The following is a 19003-nucleotide window of genomic DNA, read 5'->3' on the forward strand; positions in this document are numbered from 1 at the left end:
CTTCCCGTTTCCCCCAGCATGCATGCAGTATGCACACACACTGGCCCTCAGGCTGTAAGCTGGCCAGCTCCTCCCAGCCTCTCCTGGAGTCACCCTCATCTAGCAGATGGGTTGTGCAGGGAGAGGAGCCAGCTGGTGTCTGCATGCTGTGGGCCTGCTGCCTGTGGGATGGCCGCTGCCAGCCCCTGCCAACCGAGGCTGATCATGAAGAGCCAGGTCCTGGAGTCCTCAGCAGAGCCACTGGCCACGTGTGGACATGATGGACCAGAAGCTCCCCCAGTTTTCTACATAGGGCTGCCCAGTGTTGCCCGGTTCCCAGCAGGGAGGGCATGGGCAAGGGGGTAAGCACTCATCCCAGCTCTACCAGGATGCAGAGGAGCCAGGTCAGTAATATTGTGATGCGTGGACTGTATATAAACATCCTGGAAAAAGAGCATCCCCATGGCATCAGCGTTGATGGGGCGAAGGTCCTGCCCAAATGGGGATCCTGGGAGGCCTTTCTCCAGTCACTTTCACTCACTCTGTCCCCATTTGGTGAGCACCAACTCTGTGAGTGCTAGGCACCAAGACAAACACACAGTTTCCCCAGCCTCCCTGGCTAAGGCCACACGATCCACAGAGGAGCTGCTTTGGTGAGCATAAGTCAGAGCTGGAGAAAACCTTGAGAAAGTTCTGAAGCTTCTGTGCCTGAAGTTTCAAGTCAGTATGGAAGCAGCCAATTTACCGGCTATGGACTAAACGTGTCTCCCCAAAATTCGGATATTGAAGCCCTAATCCCAATGAGATCGTATTTGGAAGCAGGGCCTGTGTCAGGGGACTTGGGTGAAGTTAGGTCATGAGGGTGGGGTCCTCATAATGCGGTTAATGCTCTTATAAAAAGAGGAAGATGTAACCAGGAAGTCGGCTGTCACTAGATACTGAATCTGCTGGAACCTTTAGCTTGGACTTCCCATCCTCCAGGACTGTGAGAAATAATTGTTTGTTGCTCAAGCCGCCGAGTCTATGGTATTTTGTCATGGCACCCCAAGCTGACTAAGATATCACCCAAACTCAGTTCTTTGGAAATGAACCCACCAAATGATCGCTTTACAGAATGACCAGATAACTGCAGGTACCATTCAAAAGATTCGGCTAAAAACTTCCACTCAGAGTGTGTGCCGATGGAGCCAGACCTGGGCTCCAGAAAAATGGTAAGAACTTAGGTTTCCACTATGTCCTAACACTGCCTGAGGTGCTTTTATGAATTTCGTTATAATGTAAATCTCAGAACACTCAGCAGTCAGTTTCTCCAGACATGTTTTATCCATGAGGCATGTGAGGCTCAGAGAGGGTAAGAAACACATCCAAGGTCACCCAGTTGGTAACTGATACAGCCAGGTTTCAGCCCAGTTTCTTCTGGCTCACAGCCCCCGCTCTGTTCTCTGCAGCTGGGCCTGGGACGGCTGTGCAGGAGAAACATTTTCTGTCTCAGACTGTCGAATTCACCTTGACTCACTGGAAACGCCAAACCAGCGGCAAAGGTAGTTTCTAAAGAGTGCGCCTGGAGTTACTTCTTATGTCCTCTTGTTCCAGACGACTGAGACGGGTTTGCTGGTGATAAGACCGGAGGAACCTATCTCAACTGGCCGGCTGGACTCCGACACACTGAAAGAAAAGGTACGTAAAGGACAAAAACCACAGTTACGCTGAACATAGTGATATTTTCTCCTAGGAAATCCTCAGGTTTTACAACCAAATATTTACTATAGATCCCCCCAAAATAAGAATCACTGTTCTTCTTTGATTCTAAGATACATAGTTTGGATAGTCTGACGTCAGGCTGTGTCTTAAGATCAACGTCTTTTCTCTTCTTCTCCTCTCCCACCCCAAGCGAGCTTTGACCTTCAAGTCAGAGGAATTGAAATGCTGCAATTCAAACAGCCCTGTGTCTTAATATCAACGGTCCTTAGAAAGGGGAACTATGGAGTAACGACAAGAAGTCTGGCCAGAAGAACACTAATTTGTTTTTGTATCCCCAATACCTAAAGTGCAATATGCTTTCAATGTATGTTTGTTAAAAGGACAAATACTTCAATAAAATAGACATTGAATTTTTTTAATAGGGAAACTTTAAAACAAATGCCAAAGTACAGTGTTTTATAATGAACTCCCTTCATCCAGCTTCAGTATTTTCAACTCATGGCCAATCTACTTCCCTTCTCCACCCCCTCCCTGCCCCAGATAACTATGAAGCAAATCCCAGATGCCAGGGCATGTCACTGATAAATGTTCCCACATGTATCTGTAAAAGACAGAGACCACCCTTTTTATAAAGATCGATGACCGCATTATCACAAGTTCCTGCAAATCTTCATCATGCCTCTTAAAACCAATACTAATAATTCCTTAATATCATCTGATACCCATTCGTATTTACATTTTCCTGATTATCCTAAATAGTCTTTCTCTCTCTCTCTCCTGTCTTTTTTGACGGTTTATTTGCCTCAGGATCCAAACAAGGCCCATACCCTTTTTCCCTGTTGGTTGTGTTGTTGTCATTGAAGGAACCGGGTTTCTGTCTGGTCGAGTTTCCCACGGTTTGGCTTCTTTTGATGGTGTCCCCATGACGTTGTTTAGTGTGTTTCCTTTTCTCCTGTGTTTCCTATAAAGTGGTACTCACAGCTGGAGGTTTGTGCAAACGCAGTTTGGATGTTTTGTGCTCCCATCAGGACACACGTAGTGCCTCGTTGTCCCTGTCTTTGGATGTTGTTAGCTGTGATGATGATTGCTTAGGTCATAACCAGCACTCTTGAAATGACTGCCCCATTTACTAAAACTTCTCCAAAATATACATAAAACATAACGAATCTGAGATGGATACACTACCTGTTCAGCCTTAGGTCCTGTTGGTTACAAAGAAGAGCGACTCCCTCGGGTTGGGCTGAATAACATGGGTCTCTGGTACGTCTTCTGCTGTGAGGGGAGAGCTGTGTACCTTAAGAAAAAACGCACTGCACAAATGTGTGTTTCAGTTAACAAAAAGCGGGGGAGGATGGGGACCACAGGAATCCCTGTAACAAAATCATTACTTATAGTTTCAAGGTCATGGCTAGAATACTGACACTACACATGAAAATGCAGCAAAAGATCCCACCTCGCACTTGCTCAAGAATCCTGCTGTAGGTGTCCCCAGCTTGGCGCTTCTTGCGCGCCTCCATCACGTTCAGCAGAACAGAGGGGTTGTGACACTTCTGCCAAGACCTTCCAGCTGCCCACAGTTCTGTATTGGTGTCGAGAGTATGCACATGTCCCCTAGTTAATCAATCCTGTTGTGTCCCATTTACATAGAAACGCCCTCTGTGTACACACATGGCACTAAAGGAGCTAGGAATCTCACAGGCTCTCTGGGAAAGAGCCAAGTGTGTATGCAGACCTCCTGGAGGCCTCGGTTGGTTCCGAGGCAGCTGCAGGGACCAGAGGAGCCACGATCAGCATGGCTGTGTGTGCAATTCTTTTTGGGTGTGTCCACGTCTCTTCCCAGGATGGACTAACTTCGTTATGCTTTACTGTGTGTGTCTCTGTGAGTAAGACAGGCATTTGAATGCCCAATACATCCATCTGGCACTTTCAAACCTTTTTGGCCACCACTTAATACATTTTTATCGTCACCAAGTACACACAAGCATGTAGGTGAATGTGCGTGCTGTGATATAGATATACACACACATATAATCATTCAAAGTCAAGTTTCACACACTGTCATGCTTACTCTCCGTGATATGTTGGGATATTTTCTTTTCTATTCTATTCCTTTGTAAAAAAAAAAAAAAATGCTGGTTATGACGCACTACATTTAATTCAAAACCCGTTGATGGGTCATAACTTTCATCTTGAAAACTATACCCGACAGTGAAGGCAGAGATCAGAGAGCATCAAAGTAAAGTTCTTGGGAACTCTACTGGTTCCAAATGCAATAATTGAGACTCTTCAGAGACTGGAGCATCATTACACCGTGAGTCCAGTCAGAAATCAGAGCATGTTTATATTTGTCACGTAACGCGGCATCACTACTTCAACCTTCCATGATCAGACACCCCTTTGGCTATAATTCATGGTCAGGTTAATCTGGGGAGTCAATCCCTCAGGGAGAGAGAAGCCCCTGGGCCCTGAGAACCCTCTAGAAGCCCTGCCTCTCCTCTTGTTGCTGTGATGGATCTGCGCTTCTGCACAGTAATCATCCCTCACATGAACCCAGCTCTATTTTTCTAGCTCAACAGGACACACTGTGCTCTCTGGAGCCACAAAGGGGAGAAAATATTCCCCCCGATGCTCCTGCATGATGAATTCTTCCACCTCTACATAAAGCCCTGCTTACAGAGCTTGTCTTTTTGGCTTTTTGAACGTCCAACTATGACAGGAGAGCTGGGCTGGAGAACAATAGCGCTGCTGCTGCAGCCGGCTCGTGTTGCTCACATTTTTCACCCCTTCCTTGTAAGGAGCTCCTAGCTCCAGGGGAAGATAGAAAGACAAGAGGGAAGGAAAACCCACACAAAATCAATAAATTTACCCTTGAGATTAAGTCACTCTCTCGGATGGTGTTTTCACAGTACACATTTTTTATATATTCTGTTTAGATTTTAAGATATTTGGGCAGAAATCAAATTTCCCTCCCGTTTCTATTCACCACCACTCCTCACACACACACACAGACACAGACACACATAGAAGGAGATTTCTGTGACGGAGTTAATTTCCCATTTCCTAGGAGCACGAAGCTCTTTCTCCAGAATGTGATCAACTTAGAGGCATTAGCGTATGAGTTTAGGAATAATATTTTTGGTAACTAGAAAGGAGGAAATAACCCATGAGTCATGAAAAACCTGAAAAGATTATTCTGATGTTTGTTTATCTTGAACTAAATTTGCAGGGAAATAGAATCACTCCAGCAGCTAGAACTGCACACTCACAGTCTTTTGTATGAATTAATTATACTTAACTGCTCTGTAATGTCCTGATTAATTATTTCCTGTTCCAGTCGGTTGATTGTGCATATTTGATACGAATCCTGCATCATGATGAGAATCTTGGACCTATTTCTCATCTTGCTCCAGTCCCCTGTAGAGTTGATCTGAACAACTCACTTCAAAGGAGGCCCGTGTCTTCATCAGTGCCCCAGGAGGGCTGTGTCAGCACAGGCAGTGACAGAGCAACTGTGGTCTGGGACCCAGGGCATGGAATCGCCATGTCTGCATGGGCAGCTAGAGACTTTAGCACTGTCTGTTTGTGAGAAGCATAAGCCTCAACTTACACAAACACTCGGTGCCCTGTCACCCACCAACAGCCTCTCTGATGTGTCCAGAGTGAGGGCTCTACGGAGCCCAGTGGACATGGCCAGGGAGGTCCTGCAGACAAGAGAAGCTGATGGTATCAGTTTCTTCTTGCTGCTGTAACAAATGACCACAAACTTAGTGATGTCAAACCACATGATTTTATTTCTTATAGTTCTATATGTCAGAAATCCTAAAATCAAGATGTTGGCTGGGGTGTGTTTCTTCTAACAACTCTAGGGGACAGTTTGTTCTTTGCCTTTTCTGGCTTCTGGAGGCTGCCACGTTCCTTGGCTTGTGTCTCCTTCCTCCATCGTCAAAGCCAGCAGAGTAATATCTTCAAATCTCTCTCTCTCTCTCTCTCACCCCTTGCTTCCATCATTGCGTCTCTTTTCCTCACTTTCCTGTCTCCTTATTTTCTTGATGAGGATGCTTGTGATAATATTGGTTTCAGATAATCCATGACAATCTCCCCATCTCAAGACCCTTAAGCGTGTAAGTCCCTCAGCTGTGTAAGGTAGGTATCTACAGGGTCTGGAGATTGGGACATCTTTGGGGGGCTGTTATTCTGCCTTCCGGACTAACAATCCAAGCTGAGAAGGAGCCAGTGTTTTCGGGCCCAAGCCTGGGTATGCTGCTGCCCTGCTGGCAGGGGAGTGTTTAGTCAGGTCTGCACAGGGACCAGCGAGAGGGTGGAGCAGCAGTCAAGAGGTGTGAATTCTAATCTGGCAGGATGGCTTAGTTTATACCCCCAACCACCCTGCTTTTTCCCAGGTTAAAGATCAACTTGCATTCAACTTGCCGTAAAACCATAGAGCTGTTACTCCAACCACCCAAGATACCAAATTAGCTTGTAAATGTGGACTGAGGATAGCGGAAAGGTGACAGTGAGAATGTGAACAATGGGAGTGCCCCTAGAGTTAAATTACTAAAATCAACACAAATGGATGATTTTATAAAGTTGTGCAGTAAATGGGTTAATTCCAAGCTACTGCGGGCATCTACACATTTAAGGGAGCAGCATGAGAATAAGGAAGATAATAAGCTTTGGAGCAGAGAGGTGCACAGAGGAGCACAGAGTCTTGGCCCTCTCTTGCCGCTTTCCCCTGACCCACCGCCTGAGCCTGTCCCCGACAAGAGATGGGCACATCAGACCCAGAGCCTGAGGTCCTTAAGTCTCAGGTTGTGGAACCGACTGCTCTTTGCTCTGATTCCAGGCTCACCACGAAACCCTGGGAGCCCCCCACGCAGGAGAGGACAGGCTGTCAATCTCTGGTCGACTTGATAGATCGAGTCTGTTTCTCATAGAAAATTAACACACGGGCACGCTGGCTTGCATATATTAATGCCTTGGGAGTTTAGTTGGCATGAGTCAGCACCTCAGAGCTGTCAATCTCTGGTCTGCGTGACAGATATATGCTCTCATTTCTCATGAAAATTAGCAAACAGCTATGCTGGTCTATTACTGCCTGGGGAGTCTAGTTAGTGTGAGACAATATCTAAACTCTGACCAGCTCAAGGGGCCCTCCCACCCCTTGCCCCCACCTTCCACATTTCCCTCATTCTGAGCCTTTCCTCGCATGTCTCTGGGGGCCTCACACAGAGGGCAGTGTGAAAGGCGCCCCCTGGAGTAGCGTGGCCCCACGGTGCTGCAGCCCTGCCCTGAACAGCTTCCAGTGGGCTTGGGGGCTTCACTTCAGAGCTGCTTCTTTTAAAACCTCCAGTTACCCCTCAGGGTTCTCCAAGCCTTCCTGTTTCCCGTTCTCAGAATCCTGCGCTTCCCTTTCTTGCCCTCATCACCCTCACTTGACGTCTATCGTCCCCACAACAAAGGGAACCAGGTTTGTTTGACTCACTCTTAGATGCCCAGCGCCCCGCACAGTGCCTGGCACTAAGTGGGTGCTCCATAGACATCTGTTGAACAAGTAAATAAATGGGTGCTGTCCTGACCTCCCCTCATGCCTCTTTTTCAGCCACTAGAGAACAGCGAATGGATGCTAACACAGCAAAAGATTCCAGAATGGATACTCGAAATTAAGGGAAAGATCACACTCCAGATAAGACAGAGAGGGCCTTTGTGGAGTTAAGATGGGGATGTCTTCCCAGGAGCAATGGAGGGACGGCCCATTAGGACAGGCTGTGAAAGGACCATGCTCCAGCCATGACAGGAGGCAATGAGGTCTCTCTAACAAACAGCGGACATTTCTATTTGAATGTCCCGACCTTACGGCAACTCAACATGTCCCAAAGCAACTGTGTCATCTTTGTAATCTCGACTCCCAAGGGTTCCTGTTTCTGGGGTTTCCCAGCATCTTCACTTTGGAATTATTTAAGATTCCTCTCTCTTTAAAGTTCACACCAGTTAATACACCAACAACTCACGTGGGTTTCTAATATCTCTGCTGCCTTAATTCCTAGTCCCACCGTGTCATACACCTGGGCAACTACAGCGGTCTCTTGAGTCGGCTTCCAGTGTCTGGGCTTTCCTTTTCCTACCTATATTATGGCTTGAAGACTTTTATTGAAAAACAAATACCACTTTTATAACCTCAACTCCTCCCTTTTCTGAACCTCCCTCAGTGGCTCTATGACTCCACACTCTCAGCAGACGTGCCCTCGAGGCCCTGCACATCTGCCACCTTTCACCCCTCCTTATCTCCTGCCGCTTCATCCCCCAAACCCTGATCTTCCTCCATGATTCCCAGGCCATTTCTCCTCCTCCATTAGGGCAGGCACATCCTATCCCTCTCCCTCTAGAGGCCCGTGCCCCGCCGCCCCCTACTTTTGTTCAGGCTGGGTTGTCCTCCCTTCTGTTCCCCTTGTTTGAGCCCCATCTATCTTTCACAGCCCAGTTCAAGTCCCAAGGCTTTCATAAAACTTTCCTTGATGCTTTCAACTCACCTCTGGAGACTGACAGAGCAGACAGAGTGTTGAAAGAACTCAGAGCTCAGAGTGCAGCCCCGCTTTACAGGTCGGGCTGACAGAGCCTGACCTCGCTTGCTTTTCTGTACCATTCATCATGGCACCTAGTCATCGGCTGCCTCTGTTCTTACTGCTTCCCATCTTCCCTATCAGGAAAACGGGCTCCAGGAGGACAAGGGACTCTATTAGGCTTCTTCTGTAGCAACCTCAAAATCTCACTCTGTGAAGGATTTAAAAGGCTCTCAACAAATACTTGCAATGAAAGAAACTCAGACAAAGTGGGTCATGGCGAGTATAAGGAAATGAAAGTAGAGGAGAACGAATCTGGCTATGGGTATTTCCAATCATTGTCAGGTGACAAGGTGGCCTAGTTCTCAGTGGCTCATCCCAGTTTTGGTCTAACACAGCTCTCCTATGGAGCGGATACCTCAGTCCAGGAAGGAGTTGACGGCTGGCAGCCATTTGCTGAACATATTCGTCACAGGTGGACAGCGTAATGGGTTGAATAACGGCCCCCCTAAAAAGGTATGTCCACTTCCTAAACCCCATAACTTGTGGTCATGACCTTATCTGGAAAAAGAGTCTTCGCAGATTTAACTAAGTTAAGGATCTTGTGATGAAATCATCCTGGATTATCCCAGTAGGCACTAAATCCAATGACAGGTGTCAGGAACAGAAGAGACAGAGAAGATGAGAAGGGCATGCGAAGATAGAAGCAGAGATTGGAGTGACACAGCCACAGCCAAGGAACGCCTGGAGCTGCCTGAAGCTGGGAGAGGCAAGGAAGGACTCTCCCCTGGAGCCTTCAGAGGAGGCACAGCCCTGTGGACAGGTGGACTTCAGACTTCGGGCCTCCAGAACTGGGAGAGAATATGTCCCTGTCATTTTAAGGCAACGAGTCCCTGGGAATTAGTTTCAGCAGCCTGAAGACACTAATTTAGACTACAAGTGCCTCCCTGAAGGAGGACCCTGGAAGTACATCTGTCTCTTCTACGCTGTTCACAAAAACACCAGTGATACAGTCAAGCATAAACAGGTCATTGTAACCTGATATGATCGGTGTCGGCATAGTATTCCCAGCGTGTGAGTGCACCCAGAAGAGAAGTACTTGTCCAGTTGATGCTGGAATGGGAGCAGGGGAAAGAGGAAGGGACAAAGAGAGGCAACATAAAGGAAGATTTAACTTTCCAGGAAGGCTTCTGGAAGGAGGAGACCCTGACCTGAGTCTTGCAGAATGAGGAGTTAGCTGGGTGTGGAAGCTGGAGGAGCTGTCACGCAGGTGGCACAGCACAGCAGTCAGCGCAAGTGTGCGACAGGAGTGCAGAAGCCCAGATGGCTAGGTGGGGTCAGGTCTTTGAGGATTTTCTCCACCCCATTAACAGCTACAGGTTTTCCTCTTAGATCTGATCGTCAACTGGGGTGGTACCAGGGCCATGTCTGAGAATGTGTGTATGCATTTCTTGGTTGTCACAATGACTGGGGGTTTGTGTTGGCATTTAGTAGCCTGTGTCCAGGGATGCTTAATGTCCTTCAGTGTGAATGGACAGTCTAGCACAATGAAGATCTTCTTGTCCCTCCAAAACTTTCAAAAGAGCCCCACGCCCTTGAGAAAACCTACTGGTGATAATAGGAACCACTGAAGGGGTTTGAACCGGGAAGTGACAAGATGGGACTTGCAGACAGATCATTGTGGTGCAACAGCAGTGTGAGATTCAGTGGGGCAGCGTGAAGGCTTGAGAAATATTAGGAGGCCATAGTGCAAGTACAGTGAAGACGTGATGAGGATGTGAAGACCTGAGCCAGCAGAGGAAGGAGGGATGGCAGGAGGGGAAAGAATAGGGGAGGGGATTGGGAGGCAAATTCAGGAGACATCTAGGTAAAAAATGAAGGAATTTGTATTTGAATAAGAGACTGCATCTCAGATTTCTACTTCAGATGTCTCATTAACAGATACTAAGTATAAAAAGAGAGTTACTAGAGGGCCAGCCCAGTGGCGCAGCGGTTAAGTTCACATGTTCTACTTTGGTGGCCCAGGGTTCACCAGTTCGGATCCCAGGTGCAGACATGGCACTGCTTGGCATGCCATGCTGTGGTAGGTGTCCCGCATATAAAGTAGAGGAAGATGGGACAGATGTTAGCTCAGGGCCAGTCTTCCTCAGCAAAAAGAGGAGGATTGGCAGCAGATGTTAGCTCAGGGCTAGTCTTCCTCAAAAAAAAAAAAAAAGAGATTTACTGGATCATAATTCAATTTGGAACTTGTTGGTATTGAGTGGCCCACGAGATAGATAAGCAGAAATGCCCATTAGGTGATTGAAACCTACTAACATTCCAAAGATGATGAGAACATTGTGATCTCTGAAGAGAGTATTTCCAAACAGACTAGCAGAAGGTGGCTTCCATAAGTGGACAATTTGAAGCCTCAGAAATTACTAGTCTCATCTTAAATGGGTCGGGTGCTTATAGTTTAGTGCCATTTTGCAAGAATCTGGTTCGTTTAAATAAAGGACAAAAGAAATTCTTGGCCTTCAAATGAAGGGCTTCGTTTGCGCCCAGGTTCAACTCCTAAGGAAGATAACTGCTCAGGAGCACAGGGTTCCTGTTCTTGTGTAACAACGAATGCGATTGTTCTTGTGAAACAAACCGTTGGACAAAACACAGCATTAGAGTGGTTTCCGCAGCTAAGACTGGAGTAAGTGTTGACTCTTGGCCTTTGAAAGAAGAATCCAGACTAAAGAAGGCGATGTCTCATTTCCGAAACCTTTTTCTTTGTGATGCTACCTGGAGCACTTGAGATATTTCTATCAGCTTATGTTTGATGGTAAAAATAACTTCACTATTTTGCTTGAGTTTAGTGGGGGTAAAATTTCCAATACTCTTCATTTTCTTTAGCTATTTCCAGTCCACTAGAACTCCCAAAAGTTCTAGGAGCTCATTCTCACTCCTCAATTTGGTACTTTATGTAAAATCTAGGAAGGCGGGGGCCATGTGTGACCAGTTCACCAGTGACTCCCCTGTAGCCAGCACACCATCATGCACGTAGTAGGCACCCAGTAAACATTTGATTTTTGAAAAACCTTTCATTCCAGGGAGTGAGGGAGACGGTCATTAAACAACTAACCTCGGCAGTAATTCCTGAATTGCTTTTTGATGAAGTCTTCCAAGGGGAAGAACAGGCAGCTAGGAGAAAGGACAGCCCATAGGATTGATCTACTCTGGGGAAAGGAAGGCTGAGGAAGAGTCATTTGAACTGAGCTCTGAAGGCTAAGATGAGTAGCTCTTGAGACGGGAAGTAGGAAGAACAGAGGCAGAGGATGGTTAAGTGCTAAGATGGATGACCCAGATGAGTGATGTGAGTAGGAGATTAGGAAAGAGAGAGAGGATCGGCTCTGTCAGCCTCAGTTTCCTGACCTGTAAAGAGGGACTGCACTCTGAGGTCTAAGACCTTTCAACACTCAGTTGGTTCTGCTCTGAGTCTCGGTATGTGTGTTGAAATCATCGAGGAAAGTTGCATGAAGGCCTTGGGACTTAAGCTGGGCTGTGAAGAGAGATCAGGCTTAATAATTGGGGAAGAGAAGGGAGGACACATCAGGTGGTGGAAATAATCTGAGCAAAATTACAGGAACAGGAAGGCACATGGACCTTCTGGATAGAGAGGGATATGATTTGCCTAGAGGGGGAGGAGGAATTTAGGAATAAAGGAAGAGAAAGATTTATGGTAGAAAATATTAGGCCAAATCATTATTGAGCAAGGAATAGATGATTTTGTATAATCTCACAAAATTCCCTGAGGTCAGGACTGCGTTTTGATTGTCCTAATCTTACAAATGAGAACATGGAGGCATAGAGAAGTAAAAGAACATGCTCAATGACAGGTGACAATCAAGAGGAGGAGCCAGGAATGCAATTTGGGCAATCAACTCCCCAGCTACCACTGGGAGGGCAGGGGCACGTGTGCACAGATAACCAATGAGGGGTATTTCTTATTGCAGTCCTGCAAGGTGCCTTGTGGCATGACTTAGCTTTTTATATCCTTTCTCCCCAATTAGTTTACAAGCCCTGTGAGTTCAGGAAGAGAGACTCTGTCATGTTTCTTGTAATTCTTTATAGTTCTAGATCCCGGACAAGGACTCAACCCTACATTTTTGATTGGAGAAGAGTCTTCTGTACCCTTGTGCCTGCCTTACACCGGACCGCCTTCTCTCCATGTGCCCCTCACAGCCTGGCCAGGAGTGGACACCTGAGTCAAGGTCAGCCTATGACCTTGAGATTAATTACTGATGGGGCTCTTCCCACAAGCAGTCTCTACTAGATAGTATCTATTTCAACCTATTAGACCCCCTTATGTAGGGTCTGAAAATGACATATCTAGCGAAAATCATCGATCCGTAGCAGGATGGAGACCAACTGATATTCAAAAAGAAGAGAGTAAGCAGGAGCTATAAAACAGAAAAAAAACAGACTAGAGTCAACAAAGAGTCAAAGAAAGAGAAGTTGAAATGGAGTAGCTGAGTTGCCGTAGTAAAAATACTGGGGCAGAGAAGGTGTGACTACTAGCAGGACACATTCATGGGTGTGTGACCTGTGACCTCGCAGCCTTGTGCTCAGAAAGGCCTCCCACTTGCTGTCATAGTCTTGAAATTCTTAATAAGTTTTAAACAAGGGGTTCTGCATTTTTATTTTGTACTGGGCCCCACAAATTATGCTATGAAAGTGACTACAATGTCAACAAAGATTATGATTTTTAAAAAATGAAGGGTTGGGATTTGGACAGACTTGAAACTGAGAGGGACTGATGTCGCATCCATGCCGCTCCATCCTCAGGTCTCCAGACCCACCAATCACGGCCTGAGCAGGATTCTGTCCACTGCCTCCAGGATAGTCTGCTTAGAACATGAGCCACATCACTCCATTTAAAACCCTCCAATGGCTCCCGACACCCTTGGGTCAATGCCCTGTGTGATCATGAACTTGACACTCTTCAATGCACCTACCTTTGTCTCAGAGACAAGTTAAGGACAGGCTCGGAGCAATTTCATTGAAACACCCTCTAAAAGAGACACCAAAATATAACCGGGCACTAAATTGTTACCAGAGAAATATCTCCTCTCAGAGATTACCGCATGTTTTCGGAAAGTTTAAAATACAGGGTGAAGGGGAGCTTAGCAGGGGAATTGTGACCCTTAGCAGAGGTGGGAAAGATGAGGCCCTCCGAAGGGTACACTGCAGGAGTAATGGAAAATGGCCAGAATGAGATCGGAGGTCAGTGGAAAGGGACAATCTGAAGTAAGGAGACCCCAGCTGCCATAGAATGCCCACTTGGCTGAGTCGTATGTGATGTTTGGGGTCGGAGCTAAATTAGGACAGCGGATCAAAGGAGCACGACCTCCTCTCCTGCCCTTTTCCAGGCAGAGCTCAGCCTCTCATTTCAACAAATGCTGAGTAAATATTTAAAGAACAAAATTTTAAAGGGTGCTGAGTTATCGGACTGCAGGGCCAGACATGTTTCAGTCTGGCATTGCTCACCCTTGCTCTCTTTTCCTGTCTGGCAGGTGTGCACTGTCTCTCTCTCTCTCTCTCTCTCTAATTTCTCACTTTGTCTCTCACCTTCTTGCTCTCCCTCACCACCCTCCTGGAAAATATTACCTCAGGGACTTCTCAGAGGCTCTTTCCTCTGTGCTTTCCTTCCTCTGCATCTGTGGTCCAATCAATCAGGGCTCAATGGCAGGATCAGATGAACAGAGGGCACTTCAGGCATGGCAGGTACCAGGCAAAATAGACTTCTCTCCAATTCCGAAAAGTAGGCTCTGGAACTACAAAGAAGTATAAGAAATATGGTGAAACCCGAGTTCTTGCTACGAGGCATCTCAAAGGACTGCGAGCCCCTCAATGATGGAGATTGTGTCTCCTGTTCTATCTCTGTCCTCCCCTCCCACTGGGCCCAACCCTCCCATTGGACCAGCCCCTCCCAGCGGTGGCTACAGCACAGACTGAGGAGTTGGAGCCCGTACTGGATTCCCGGCCTCACCACTGAATGTTTATGTGCCCTGTGCATGGTTTTGTTTTGTTTTGTCTTCTTTTTCTTTTCTTTTTTAATTCATCTCTGTGCCTGGTTCCTCATCTGTAAAGTTGGGATAACCATGGAACAATACCAACTACAGAGCCAGTAGGATTAAATGAGACAATTCATTACTTGGCAACATAATTGCATAAAACATTTTAATTATTAACGAAGTGTCTGGCACTTGGTATTGCTTTGAACCTCTCAACCCAGTAAGTGCTGAATAGATGTTCCTTGCATTGAATTGAACGCTAAGTCCCAGTGCTAAGCTCCCATCACTGCATGCTCACCTCTCTCTAACCTCACTCTCCTTCTTGCCAGAATCCTATCTGAAGTTGAGATAAGAATGACAGGAATAACCCAAATTCTCCATTCCAGGCCCCATAAAGTATTTTGAATTACAAACAGAAGCAGAATGTTTTCTGGCGGAATATTATTATATTTTCTTGAAAGACTCTTTAAAATATTCATCTACCACACTTAGTGAAAGGGGTCCAGTTTGCAAAGCAGGTGGGAGATATTATGAAGGTCTCTGCTGAGCAGTGGAAGAGTGTCAGTTGGTGGGAATTTATTGTGTGCAGTTCATGAAGCCCCAGGGTCTTGACGGCGGCATTTAAATGTTGGCAAGAATAGCACTGAAAGCAAAGCTGACACGTGAAAGAATGAGGGGCCCCGGGGCTGCCTTTTGTTCTTTCAGAAAGATCATAGCATATTAATAGGAGCAACTCCTAATTCTTCCTCAGCGGCTGCCACATCAGTCTGAACACACGAGCCTTCCGTCTTCTAGATGGTCTATTTGATTGTAATGGAATGAAATTTAACAGGGCCCTTCCTTCCTTCCTGCATTCTTTCCTTCTTTCCTGCTTTCTTTCCTTCCTTCCATCCTCCCTCCCTCTCTCTCTCCCTTCCTTCTTTCTCTCTATCCTTTCTTAATTCAATCAAGAATATTTAAGGCCATCTACCAGGGACCAGGCAGTAAACCATATTGCTCTGATACACACCCTCATGAATCTTACAGTCTTACCAGGAATATAGGCGCTGAATGTTAACAAATTGGAAGTTGCCATGAGAGTGAGAAGATATTGGACCCAACCTGGTCTGGAGGGTGAGAGAAGGCTTCCCGGAAGAAATGATTTTCCTCTGAGACCCGAAAGATGCTCAGTTCTGCTAGGAGAAACTGGCTAGGCAGAGAGGAGTGTGGGGTCAGTCGGGGCACTGGGAGAGGGCTCTCTTCTGAGTGACAGGGGCACATGGGACCCAGGGCTAAACCTGCAGCTGCTCAGCAGAGCCCCTCGGCCCTTCATTCTACCACGTCTGTACCAGGGATGACTTTGCCTTCAGGTGAGATCAGCTGCCATGTCCTGTTGTGATTCGAGGGGATGTTGTGCCCCACTCTGGGCTTGGTAACAATCAGCCATCACTTCCAGTTTGCGCATGTGGAAGTCCAGTCTCCGAAAACCAGAGCAGGTTGCCCCAGACTCAGCACTGCGAGAGGCGGAGCTGGAATTGAAACCCAGGGCTCGTGTCTCTAAAACACGTGCTAGTCCCATAACACTCAGCTAACTCCTAGATGGCCTTCTTAGGCAAGTCTTCCTGCCTGCAAATACCATCTTGACGCAGATGCCTGAAATTCCTCCACCAGAGAAGGGTCGATACCTTGGAACAGAATGTGGTTCTTTTTCCATGTCCCTGTTTTAAAAACAAACACTGAGAGTTCCTTGGAATGTTGTAAATGCTCACGATAAAGAAAAGAGGCCAGAAGTTTCTTAAAGTTGTCCTTATTGTTTAAATCATGAATACTTCCATATCTTGAGTCCTTTTATTTCTTAGACAAATACATTATAAAAAATTAAAATTTTTTAAAAAATGAAATACTCCTTGGGAGGGGTAACCTGTTAAGTCAGTAACACTTAAGAGTGTATATGTTTTCTGGGAAATTTTCATCCTAACAAGAGAAATGAGGGCAGCTCATAAATTATGGGTGCCCACTGAAGTTTGAGATGGAGAGGCAGAGAATACAGTGCTGAACATAAATATCATCTTCCTCAGGATTCTACCTCATACCAACTCTTCTAAGTTATGAGAAAATATTCTGCATTCCCCAAGTCTGGCTCATATTTCCACTGGACCTTTGCTCAGTGTTCACTCTGGATGGAGTATCTTCTTATCCCTTGAAACAGATTTCACCTCCTCTAAGAAACCTTCGTAGACCTCCTTAGTCAGAAATCATCCGTGCCCTTTCTCTTCCGTACTCTGCTGATAGCTCTGTTATTAATCCATTATAGCTTTAGTACTCGCCCTAAAGTTAATTAGGCATTCACCTGTTTCCCCTTCTAAATCGTGAATTCTCGAGAATCATAGCTCATTCATTTGTGTATCTCCCACAGGGCCCAGCTTAGTGCTGTGTACACAGTAGGGGCTTAAGAAATGTTTAAAGACGTGAAATGAAGATACATTCTTCCTAGCTTGAATAACCGTTCAGTAGGAATTTCTCCATAAACGGCCAGAGTGAGGAGGTTTTCAGCTCGAGCCATTTGCAGGATTGCCATGGCCTTGATGGGTTTTCTTTGATCGTAAAAGAAAAGTAATCCAAATTCTCTTTCCTGCGATGAGAGTCATAATTTCAAGAGACAGAGCTGTTCATAGGCAAACATTTTGAATTCTGTACTATGTTCTCAGCCAATTAGAAGCAATTGGATTTATGAATTTTTTATTTTACTGATTGATTTTCTATTTAGTTTCTCCTGAATACGTACTTAAAAATCTTTCCATAACATTCACCCTTTTCGTTGATTTCTGGCCCTAGAGAACCAACCTTTCAGCAATTATACAAGCCCTTCACACATTTTTTTTTTTTTATGCATTCCACTTCTTTTAAAGTGGTTTATTGAAATCCTCTCCAGATAAAAAACCTTGAAATCATTAAGCAGATCACTGTTCAGAACCACATTAATTCTTCTTTTTTTTCCTTAAAGGAGATGACTGGTGGACAGCTTAGAATAGCAATGAGGTATGGTATTTATCTATAATACCTCTTCCATGATGAATAACTAATTTATACAAAATCCCATTACTCAGAACCTTTCAATCATGGTAGAATGAGGTCTCTGATTTGGGTCCTGGTTGATTTAGAAATGGCTTCCCTCCCTGGGGACATTCATTGCTGCTGAGGCCAGCTGGTGATGGGCGTGAATTTGAACACTGCAAAGCTGGGAATGTGAGTAAGAGCTTGTTAATTCCCAGTTTAAAATAGCCTGTGGGGCCTGGGGCCTTGCCCACTGCTATTTTCTCCAGGGATTTCAGCACCTGTCCAGCATCCTCTCCCTGCCCTAAAAGCTACCACCACTGTCCTGATGGCTGTGGTGTCTACAGGGAGCTGGACTTCATCAGCACCGAGAGCTGTTGAAGCATGAAGCCTCAGACTCTAGGAGAGTCCCCTCCTTGACCACAACCTCTGCTGGCCTGGCCCTGCCTCCAGGAAGCCGTGTTCCTAAACCTCATCACAGTACCCACCATTGCTTTCCTACATATAGAGGAAGAGCTGTTGGGTCTGAACACTGGCTGGGCCCTTCCAGAGCATCCTGCTCAGAGATTTTAGCCTAGGAACCCTCACCTTGAGGGAAGTCAGCCCTGAGCGCCCCATAAGGAAGAACAGACAAGAAGAGAGCTGCTCTGACTGAGGGGTGTGTGTAGACTCCCAACTACTCTTCATGTCGTATGTTCTGGTTTTATAAATCACAGAATGGAAGCCTAAACATGTGGGATTTTGAATAAATTAGGTTCCTAGCCCCAGACTTTTGCTTCTACAGGTAACGCAGAGCCTCAGCCCCCAGCGAAATCCCTCTTCGCGGGCACCTCCCGCCGAATATTCTTGGCAGGCTCCAGAGAGTTTCTCTCATAAGATCATGAATGAAATCATTCAGCTCCCCACGTGGGCCCAGTGTGGTGTCTGTGCCCCATTCCCCTCTCTCCCTCCCTTGTTGCACTCCTGGGCCCCATGTAGGTGCTCATAAGTCCCAAAGGCATGGCAGCCACCTTTGCTGGGCACGCCTGCCACCCTCTGCAGTACCACTCAGCTTTGGCGAGGGCCCCTGCTAGGAGATGGGAAGACCCCAAGCTTGACCTCCTCCTTTACACAGTCCATTCTGTTCAAAGGATACCAAAGCAAACTAATGTCCCAGAGTATCATTTGTGAAAATAGCTTTTTGAATTTGCTCATAGCTTCTCTCCAATGACCTGAATTTTGAGTCAGTAGAAGGCTGGCATAAGGACCCATCTGTGTGCCTGAGAACTAAGCTTTGGTCCCGGGCCTGGCTGATCGTCTGGATTCCACCCTCCACAATGAGTTCCCATCTGCGGGCTCTTCGGTTTCTCCAGCGAATCATTTCTTCTGGCAGTTCACCAGATGCACTGACTCGCAGTGGTGGATGAGGTATAGACAGAAGCTGGGTTATCTCCTCTGGTCCCATCGCTGGACTCCTCTCTACTCACCCCTGCCCCTAAACACACAGTAGAAAAAAAAATTGTAAATAATTTAAATCAGAATTGCTCTTTACCAAAATGACAGATCAGGGTATTTTGAGAGAAGACAAGTTTCTAAAAGCGAAAATTAAGTTTATCTTCACTATGCGTCAAGGAGAACTGATACTGGAACAATCAATTTAGAATTTTGATCAAGCAAACCAATTATATTGCATGATCTGAAGAGAGCACAATG

The 19003-nt window shown here is 46.2% G+C and overlaps 1 long non-coding RNA gene across 1 annotated transcript; it reads right to left on the bottom strand.

The window, feature by feature from the left end:
- Positions 1 to 1279: 1279 nt before the first annotated feature.
- Positions 1280 to 2645, bottom strand: LOC139077045 (uncharacterized). Its single transcript, XR_011529210.1, has 2 exons — positions 2508 to 2645; positions 1280 to 1644 (listed from the first exon to the last, which is right to left on the bottom strand). It is a non-coding gene; the product is annotated as an uncharacterized lncRNA (long non-coding RNA).
- Between the last annotated feature and the right edge of the window lie 16358 nt (positions 2646 to 19003).

Source organism: Equus przewalskii, chromosome 18 (genome assembly GCF_037783145.1).
Source record: "Equus przewalskii isolate Varuska chromosome 18, EquPr2, whole genome shotgun sequence".
Classification (NCBI taxonomy): Eukaryota; Metazoa; Chordata; class Mammalia; order Perissodactyla; family Equidae; genus Equus; species Equus przewalskii.